The sequence below is a fragment of the Sinohyriopsis cumingii genome, chromosome 3 (genome assembly GCF_028554795.1).
Source record: "Sinohyriopsis cumingii isolate HCF-2022 chromosome 3, ASM2855479v2, whole genome shotgun sequence".
Classification (NCBI taxonomy): domain Eukaryota; kingdom Metazoa; phylum Mollusca; class Bivalvia; order Unionida; family Unionidae; genus Sinohyriopsis; species Sinohyriopsis cumingii.
The window spans coordinates 59,908,552-59,919,748 of record NC_142963.1 but is presented as its reverse complement, the minus strand read 5'-3'; positions in this window follow the sequence as shown (position 1 = coordinate 59,919,748).

The following is an 11,197-nucleotide window of genomic DNA, read 5'->3' as shown; positions in this document are numbered from 1 at the left end:
TCACCAGGTTCATATAAATATCTTACAGTAACATTACCTAGTATTGGTTGTTTTGAAAAATCATTTCGTTGGTGTATGTGTTTTTATTTGCAACAATGGGTTTCATATAAATCGCACTAGTAATTTCATTATCTAACGCAGCTATCACACTTGGCAATCTTGCAACCCATTCACGAGATCTCATATCTTTCTGAATTATTTCCTTTGCATATTGATATCCCAACAACCGCTCATCAAGTGTTCGATTAAATCGTTCAACAATTGCCTGATCACGATGAATTACAGTATGTCCTCGTCTGATTTTGCCATTATGTTTATTTCATCAAAGATATTACTACACCAAGAACTTCCTTGCCAGGATCAGCTTGAAATAACTGTGGCCATCGCAAGGGTCCTCGTTGATAAATTCGTTCAAAAGCAGATACAACTTTAGCTGCTCTTATATAGATGATAGTGGTTCTGATTCATTATATCTACTTGCAATGTCAAGACAGTCAACGCGTATTTGTATGTACGCGATTGACGTCTAGCAATTTTAATAGTATCGTGTGGTAAAACAAAATTTCTGCTTGATGAACTTCACTAGGAGTGCTGACATCAAAATGTGCATGCGAAATATGTTTAGGTGGTGGTGGATAAATCTGCCATATTGCCTGTCGTGCTAACCAATTTTCAGCAACAGAACGTGTAACATTTGCTGCATCAACGAGTTTACTCATCGCTGGTCTACCCCTCCAATATCCTCTTGGGCTGTAATAAATCGATTCCATTATTTTAATAATCGGTTGATTAATTACCGGCTCCTAATACTAGTTTACTTTTCATCGCAGATCTTACCAACCAATTAGTTAACGATTCTCTGAAAGATTTATTTTTTTCTAATGGAATTTAACGAATGAATCAACTTCACATCTTCAATCTGTCGTTGTTGCAGATCTGGATTATTATAAGCTAAACCAAGAACGTGACATGCTTGATCAATAGCATTTATTGGATACTCTCCAGGTTTTGGTTGATCTCGCTCGTCAAGTTGGATATCAAGTCGAGTTCCAGGACCACAATAATTATATCCTGGAAGACGTTTTTCTCCTGGGTATTTAGCCCATGGAGTTCCTGGTACTTTTGCTAATGAAGTAGCGATATCACCAACTATTTTTATACGAGAGGAAATAAATTTATATTTATTTGTACCACACTTCACACATTTGCCTGTAAGTGCACGCTTTTTTGTTTTTGTTTTTATTATTGTTGTTAATCCAGTTGTGTGGGTGGATGCTCTACATCGATATAAATCCATAGTGTTTATTTAATTTTTATAACATGGATATCATTGATTTCTCAGCGATACGAAATCAACAGCCAATCAAGCATCATTTAGCGCTACCAAAATTGATCAGAGCAATTATCATAGGTCCATCTGGAAGTGGTAAAACGCAATTATTACTCAATTTGATAATGAGATGGCTCAAATGGGGTACGTTGTATTTAGTAGCTCCGTCGGTTGATGATCAGAGATGTTACGATGCATTTTAAGATTTGAATGAAAATGAGAAATTGTAGGACGAGGATGGTAATGTTATTGATTTTATCACCGATATTGATGAAGCCCTTCTGTAGATGACCTCGATGGATTTATTAATTATCTCTTGGTATACGATGATGTAATGCTGGACAAACAATCAAATCCAGCTAGAATATTTTCTCGAGGCAGACATAAAAACACAGACGACATTTATGTTACTCAGCGATATACACAAATACCTAAAGTGATCAGAGATAACTGTAATATTTTAGTTGTGCTTAATGGGGTCGATACACATACTCTGCGAAACATTCATCAGACTTGGTGTTCAGGAGATATGGACATGATTAAATTCAAAAGCTTCTTTTCAAAAGCACAATCTACTCCACACTGATTTATAACAATAAATGTGCATGATCATCGATCGCGATATCGCATAGGTCTTGACAAAATATTTGGTTGAGAGATTGATATAATAATGATTTAGTGACTCACACATTAATAGCAGCAGAGAGGGTGCGACCACAAATGAGGGTGACGGTGGGTAAACAAAACATGCATTAAAATTTTGAAAAACACAAACGACAAAAATAGAGCAACAAAAACAACAACAAAAATCAATTAGAGAAATTCTCGGTAAGTTAGAGGCTTCGGTTTGACGTTATTGACCTTGTATTTTTTATTTTCATAAGGAAGCCTTATGTTCATAAATGGACGTTAAAGCAAATGGTAAGCTCACTCTCCGATGCTCAATTCGTCTAAATCTGCGTCAATATCAAAACAGCTGCTGCTCTCGGTGATAGTCTATAAATTTGTGCTACAAATGTTTGTCAGTAGTATCCTCAGATTTACTCAACAAATTCAATTCCTCAGTAATATTAGAAAGACAAATTGCAAGTCCTCCACTTAAACTTGCTTCTTAGACAAAGTATTATTCCGCAGACCAAATTTTTGAAACTCTGAAGCCGAAATGGAGTTTAGGTAAGTTTGTTAGTTTATATGTTCTACGTTGTCTAATGCCTCTTTGGAATTAAACATGGGGTAAAAGTTCTCCGAACTTGGGAGCATTTCTAACTGTAGCCTTGATTCTTGACATCACTTCCTAGGTATAACATAACAAATCCTTTGTCAGGATTTGTTAAAATTCAGTAAAATAGGTAAACGCCAAAGTACTCTCTCTCTCTCTCTCTCTCTCTCTCTCTCTCTCTCTCACGCACACTCGCACACACACACACACACACACACACACAGTTGATGTCACTTTGCCCATCAGCTTCGTGTGAGAACTCATTGTTAAATATTCTGTTCAAAATATTGTTGTCCAGCTCAGTTTTTCTTGGCGGTAGATACCTTGAAATGCCAATAAACTGCACGTTGCTACTTACGGTACTCTACTCTCCCTTCGTCCTTTGCGGCAAATACGGCCATCTTCACCCAATGGCGCTGGTACTGAATTCAATTTATTGCTAAAAATAGTCCATGACAGCACTGTGCTCGGCGGCCGCCAAATTGTTTTCGGACAAAGCACCGAGAGATGCTTAGAAACACGTCGTAGTTCAAGACACATAGGCAAAAATATATTTTTTAAAAATTTGCTCTTTCTCACTATGTAATGTTTTGTTATATTCTACTATAACATAAGAATGTGTACAGTAATAATTTTGTGCATTTTATTTCTTTGTCATCCTTTTGTATTGTTTTCGAATCTACGTTGAGCAAAGCTGTTCTATGTACACATTAAATGGTTGTTGTTGTTGTTGTTGTTGTTGTTATAGGGTTTAACGCCTTTTTTCAGCACAAGAAAGGCTATACATGACGGCCAGTATTAATGGTGGAGAGCGTTGATACATGTTTTTAAACTTATGGAATATACATGCAACATTTCTAGATTATACATGCACAATATCACATCAACTAAGCAGAGCGTAATTTTATGCGATAAACAAAAATATAAGAAATAATTACTTTCCTACACACATCCATCGTCTTTATCTAAGGGGGGGGGGGGCTGGCAGTTGCCTTGAAATTTTCATCTCAAAATATTTAGGGTATATCTATCGGTGATGAAATACAAGGAATTTGTGTATTATACTGTTCTAGAAGATCATCAAATTTGATTATATGATTTATACAGTCTGCAGGCTTAAGCACCATTGTAACTAAATATTGGAATGCACATCCATATTCAGATTAACAAATTTAACGCCTGGAACATGGTCTTCAGTAAGGACATTAATAAGAAATAAAAACACGGAAAAGAAGACTAAAAGCCATTACGCCGGTTGGCCTTGTCCGAATGGCTATTTTAGAAAATGATATCGGGACATAGAATATAATTAATTTTAATATATGTTCTCTGCATTTGTTTCTCAATACTGACCTTTCCACTGTGTGATAATCAATACAAATCATATGTTAATCTAAAATGCCTTCAAAGATGACTTCACGGTGAAGTTCTTGTCAAAGGTTGACCTGCATTTTTTTTGAGAGGCTGGACTGTCAACAGAGCAGCATGTAAACAGAACACAGATTTCACTTTCGGATCATCACCAACGCATTATTATTCACTGTACACTGTCGCCAAAATACACACGGAAACCACACCCTGAACTCATATTCTCAAGAATAAACAATTGCTTTTAAATCCCTACCAAAACATATATAAATATAACTCTTCTGTCACCATCAAAAGGAGGGGGCGAACCCTACAAGCTTATAGAGGGTTCCAAATGCTAAAATAAGGCCTCCATCGAATCGAGAAAAGAAGTCAATTAGAGGGTAACGATAATTACCGGGGAAAGGCCCAATTTTGCTATCGCTGCGTTCTGAACGATTTTTTTTTTTTTTTTTTTTTTTTTGTTTCGATGAGGGTTTTGGTTTACGCGACGAACCCAACTCGTTGTCGTCGCCCCCTCTGCTGCTCTCTAGCTAAAAACTGTATCTAACCCAACTCGATACCGTGTTCGAGGATTGTGTAAGTTTATCGTTACAAATCCATGCGGGGTTGCCTGCGTGCGACCGAAGAAATGTTTAAACTTATTTATGTCCATGTCGCCGCTGCACCAAGTCTGATGTATATTTCGTAACGTGTGTGCGTCAACGCCGCTGAATAGCGCAAGGATGTTACAGTTGTCCCTGATCACTTTTGGGATTTGTGTATATCGCTGGGTTACATAAATCACATCAGCGTTTTTATGTCTGCCGCGTGAAAATATCCTGGCGGGGTTTGATTGCTTGTCCAACATCACATCATCGGACACGACTAAATTATTGATGCTCCCGTCAATATTATCAATGCTCGGTGCTTCATCGATTTCAGTGATAAATTCAAAAACATCATCATCGCCGCTTATCGATTTTGCACTCTCATTAAAATCTTTTAACACGCTGTTGCATCGCTGATCGTCCACAGATGGAGCCACCAAATACAACTTATCCCACTTCATCCACTTCATTATTAAATTAAGTAACAATGCGTCTTACCGCTCCCAGATGGACCTATAATAATCATACGAACAGAGTTTGGTAGCGCCGAGTTATGTTTGATTGGCTCTCGTCGTTTTGTAGCAGAAAAGTCAGTGATCTCTATTAGATATATTATAAAATAATATGGATTTATACTGTGTGAAATGTAGAGCACGTACCCCAACTGCGGACATAACAACCACTACAACAAAAAATAATCGACAAGCGCTTACAGGCAAGTGTGAACGATGCGGCACAAGCAAGTTTAGATTTATTCCGTCGAGTAAAAATAAAAGCGAGGCGGTGATATCGCAGCCAAGTTAACAGCGCTGCCAGGAGCTCCGTGGGCTAAAATACCCAGGAGAAAAACATCTTCCAGGATATAATTATTGTGGTCCTGGAACCCGACTTGATATCAGACTTGATGCCTTAGATCAGCCCAATCCAGGTGAGTATCCGATAAACGCTATTGATAAGGCGTGTCATGCGCATGATGTAGCTTACCGAAGTAAGAATTTGCAACAGCGCCATCTCGCGGATGTGAAATTAATTCACGCGTTAAATGCCATCACTGATAAATCTTTCAAAGAAAAGTTAGCTAGCTGGTTAATAAAATCCGCGATGAAAGGTAAATTAGCGCTAGGTGCTGGTATATAATGGAGTCGATTTATTATTCCCCAAAAGGATATTGGAGAGGTAGCGCAGCAATTAGTAAACTCGCTGAAGCAGCAAAAGTTACGAGAGTTACTGCTAAAACTTGGTTATCCCGACAGGCAATATGGCAAATTTATCTACCGCGTCCTAAACAAATTCACTTTGCACATTTTGATGTTAGTGTACCAAATGAAGTTCATCAAGCCGATATATTATTTCTGCCACATGATACTATTAAAATCCGAAGACGTCAAAACACATACAAGTACGCGTTGACTGTAGTTGATGTTGCAAGTAGATATAAAGATGCAGAACCGCTATCAACGAAAACAGCGTCTGAGGTTGCTTCTGCATTTGAACGAATTTATCAACGAGGACCTCTACGATGGCCACAGCTGCTACAAGTTGATCCTGGCAAAGAATTTCAGGGCGCAGTATCATTGCTGATGAAGCAACATAACGTTACCATCAGACGAGGGCATACTGAAATTCATCGTGATCAGGCAATTGTTGAGCGATTTAATCGAACACTTGCTGAGCGGTTATTTGGATATCAATACGCGAAGGAATTCATTCAGGATACGAGATCTCGTGAATGGGTTGCAAGATTACCAAGCGTGATAGCTGCGCTAAATAATGAAATAACTCGAACAACCAACATGAAACCTGCCATCGCGATCACAAAAAACATATACCCGTACAACGTGATTCTTCAGCACAACCAATATTAGTTAATGTCACTGTGAGATATTTATATGAACCAGGTGAACTTGAAGGTGGTAGCGCGAGAGCGACTGATCCTATCTGGAGTGTTGCCGTACATAAGATATCTAACATAACTAGATCCACTAGTAGACCAGCAATCTACAGGTTGGATTCGACTGCTCCTCAACGTGGATTCACACGTAAGCAATTACAAGTAATTCCCGAGGATACACAATTACCACCCCGATCACTTAACTAGCGCTGGCGCCTCGACGTCGATTACACTCAAGACAGGTCAGCATCACATTTTGTCGTGTATGACCGCGACTGTTATATTTTCTATCTACGGTAAATTGTCTTGAATTCTTATTCGAATACTGCCATAGCATTATACAATTACAACTCGCACATTGATTATTCTGCTGTTGTTTTAACGCGTTAATAAATTCAACATCAAGGTCGAAATCGCGATTATTTTTTTTTTGTCACCCTGTTTGTAACCGGCGAGATTTTTTCTTATTATGTCGCTGTTGTTTTCATTATTAATTTTATCAGCGTTTGACTCATCCAAGATAATTCTTCGCAGTTGAGATATTCTTCGGACTCTGGACACAGCTAAGTAAACTAAATTTGACCACTCGATTCGATCATCAACGATCCAGACAGTTGTATTACTAATAGTTAATCCTTGAGACGAATGAATTGTCATTGCGTATCCTAGCGTCCACGGGGATTTATTCGTGCTTAGTGCGTATTCAACAACATCAATGTCAACTAGCACAATATCATTCAATACTAAATTCTGTTTCTCTGTTTTCCCAGGAATATCAACATCTATATTCTGTAACCGCGTATCAGCTGGTCTATAACATAACGGCACTGACAACACTGGAAATTTCTCCCGCTGTAATTGAAATAACTGCTGTTGAAGTGTGTCTCTAACTATCTTTCTACTTGCCACTATCAAATCGTCTGGTTTCCATGTTTTCCAAAAGTCTCTCATTGAAATTTTATTCGGTTGTAATCTGATTAATGTTTTAAATTCCTTCAACGCTGCATCAAGTGCTCTATGATCATCAGACACTTCTTCATAATAATCAACAAAATCTTTTAACCACAAATGCGGAGATGGACCAACAAGCGGAAGTGGCTGGCCGTGATCACCGCACATTATCACTGCAGTATTCGCTGTTAGTAGCCAGCCCAGAAACAATTTTAATATATCTAACGGTACCGTACATATCTCATCCCAAATGATTTTCCCGGGAATATATTTTGTTCCCATTCGATCCGGAGTCCATGCACCGCCGCTGTATTTGAAAAAGCTGTGATAAGTACAAGAATTAACTCCTCGTTGTTTCATCTCCCTGGCGAGTCTGTGTGTGGGTGTTAGCACAATCATATCTGAATTTCGAAATAATTCAATCGCTCGAGTTGTCTTACCAGACCGACCCGGTCCGTTCAAATAAACGGTTTTGTTTCTAGTGATTGGATCATACACAGATGGTGCGTTCGACATTTCTGATAATTCTGATTTACAATAATCATCCTTAATCGTAACATCAGCGGATTCACAATATCCGTGTAACATCTCCGCTTTTATTCTCCACGAACTCCATGATTCGTCGCTGCTTGTAAAACGAGCCAGTGATTCTGAGTATCTGCTACTGATATAAAATGAATCCGTTGCAACTCTAACTGCGGTGTCAGGAAATCGATTTATCATTGATAGCAAATTTATAGAAACATAAGCCAGCATCGAAGATCTTAAATGTGTGTATTGAGGTGACTCTCCGCTAATATAACTTACAATTGTGCCCAACTTTTCCCCGTCGGACAAGTAAGCATCCTCCCGATTACAAAATATATTTTTCGCAGTGGAATCGGTAATTATAAATTTTAATTCAGCATCATCGATAATCAATCGTGAGTGATGTAGTTTATGATCATATGCGCCACCTTGAGTAAATTTACCGATTATTCTTCGTCCGAGATCTTTTGCTGTTTTTTCACTATTGCTGAGTTTAATCTTAAGAACTTTAGGAGCCTCACCGACAATGACATCCATGGGAGTATTTGGACTCTCTCGTGCATACTCGCCAATGACATCGTCTACACTGATACGCTCCGGTGTTGGTAACCAAACTAAAGTCTGCGGTCGATATGATATGATTGCTTCACTGACAGTCAACGATACTAGTATTCGGCTGTCGCGCATATATCGTAATAACACTATTGGTGCCCAACGCTTTTCACTAAAGTGTCTGCCAAACCAAACATAACAGCACGGATGAAGCTTTTCCGCAAATTCAAACGACGTTACACGAGTAAATCCTGTCAAGTCAAAGTCGGGTAAAGGACCGTTTATAGCAACTCGTGTCATCGAGTTCGTGGGATGTCCAAATCGCTTAAAGTATTCGCGACACTCGCCCATCCCGAGAAGGCTTCCCGGGTAGCACGCAATCATATCCACGGAAATCATATCGCGGCGGTCATACCGGGTATTCCACAGCCCGCCATGCCCATACTCGACACAACTCAATTGTATGTCCGAGAGAAACTCACTTCGGATTGGCCTCCATGAATTTCTTTCTCTGGCAGCGTGGGCGACAACACTCGGAACTGTAAAACAATTAGTTAATAACTGCTCAGTGTTTTCTGAATATTTCTCTGCGAGTTTTTTCATTTGTTGTTGCAGAGACTCCGTCCGGTATAATTCACCGTTGGGTCTCACAAATTGATCATACTCGCCATCTTCGGAACTTTTAAACAACCACATCGACACAGGGTCGTTGCTGCTTATCTGCTTGATAGCATCGAATATATTTCCCTGATAATATTTTACAACACGATCCCGCGGAAATATCGTAACCGCGTTAGTCCAATCGTGAGCGTTATGGTCAATGATATTTATTGGAGCTCCGTTTTGATTATATTTCGATTTGTATAATACTTCCTTTGTTATCGATGTTACAGTTATGGGAAATCTTAATGCTTTTTCTAGCTAGGCGACATTGTTTATTGATGCTCCTGTGTGTTTGACTCGCTCCGCCCATGCTGCTATCTTGGAACGTCTTAACGCAGTCAGACCGTTTCCGCGCATCGCATTTTTAAAATGTTCCATTACTCGCTCGGCTACACAATTCAGCGACAACGACGAAGTAGTCCTCATCGGGGTGAGTTTATCCAATTTTTGTTTTTTTTATCGGATAGATTCCATAAATGACCGTGGTCACCGGGTACGCTCTCGCGTAATATGGTTTATCAATCCCAGTCAGCGCTCCTGGCCTGGAATCGCTACTTAACAGAATGGCTTTTCCGCTAGCAAGAACAGGATCACGTTTATCACGGATAATCCACGTATAGGAATCTGCTTGCACAATAAATTTTATTCTGAAAAAATATTTCTGATTATCAAAGAGATAATCGATAATTGTTTTCGCTCGTGCATCATTCATTGTAGCATCGATGACTTCGGTGTCGCGTATAATTTTAAATGACGACCACACGTGAGATGCGCCGTCGTCGCGGAATTCTTTTTTTGGCATTCCTGATAATATCAAACAAATCAGTCAGGGCTCATCTCCGCGAGTCAGGGGTTAGTCCGTCAAGATCGAATCTGGAAGCTTTCCCGGTGTCAATGGTGGATAATCTTTCAAACTCCTCCATATTATATTTAAGACAAACATTTAAATAAGAAAATATTATATATAGAATGAACCGGTGTAAGTGGCTTCAAGTTGGATCCGTTACTGTTTGTAATAAACTCTGCAGAGGTGAATTCTGCGGGAACCATTCCCAAAGCGTCCGAAGGGGAAGTTTAGGGCCAATACCATGCCTGCGATGTGGTGTTGGGATCAGGGGTAAAACACAGTTATGTGCAAGTTGCGAAGGAAAACGATACCGTGAACTCAAGCGATATTATAACAAAAAAAAAAAAATAAAGACGTTGCGCTGAAATGTGAGCTTGATTATATAACTAAGTTTTTAGACAAATTATAAATTAGACAAATATATTATTATATAAATGAACCAAGAATTTGTCTCGCATCCTACCATCGAGAATTATGAAGTGAACAGTGATGGAATAGTCAGACATTGCAGGCTAAAAAAAAACAGTTGGCGTTGTTAATAATTTTGATTATCTTAAATTTAAGGTTGCTGGGGGTAAAAACTATTATAATCAAAGGTTCGTGTTCGATGTATTTAACGGAGTGATCCAAGACGGTCTTGTAATTGATCACATCAACGGCGTGACAACCGACAACAGTTTATCCAATCTGAGGGTTGTGACACAAAGCCAAAATTGTAGGGTTGGTAATACTGGCCGCAGTAATAAGAGCGCCAAGAAAGTGGTATCCGTGGACCCGGATACGAATGAAGAAATAATATTTGGATCGATAACCTCAGCTGGCAAGTATTTTGATATTTGTGCGGCCTCAGTACGAAAAGTCGCAGAAAAAATATACAAATCCGCCATCTCAAAAACATATAAACGCAGGATTGTTTTTCATTATTTACTTCACTAAAATCCGAGTATTTGTAATGAGAGATAACTCAGTTAAGTATATCTCATGCAATTAGTTCCCCCCTTGTCAAGGTGATTGCGCAACACTCCGAGCAGTATAACAATTGAGTCACAGTCTTTAACACTTCCGCGTTTACGAGTACGAGTATTTTTCAAATTCTGTGTTAAAATTTAGATTCGCTGTTTAAAATCCAATTCAGAACTTAAATTTAGATCCAACTTAAATTCCAGTTCAGAATTTGTTAACTCGTTGTCAGTAGTTACCTATATGATAATTTTTAAATCCTGTATTATCAGATTAGACAGTGGCACAGTGGTAGCGC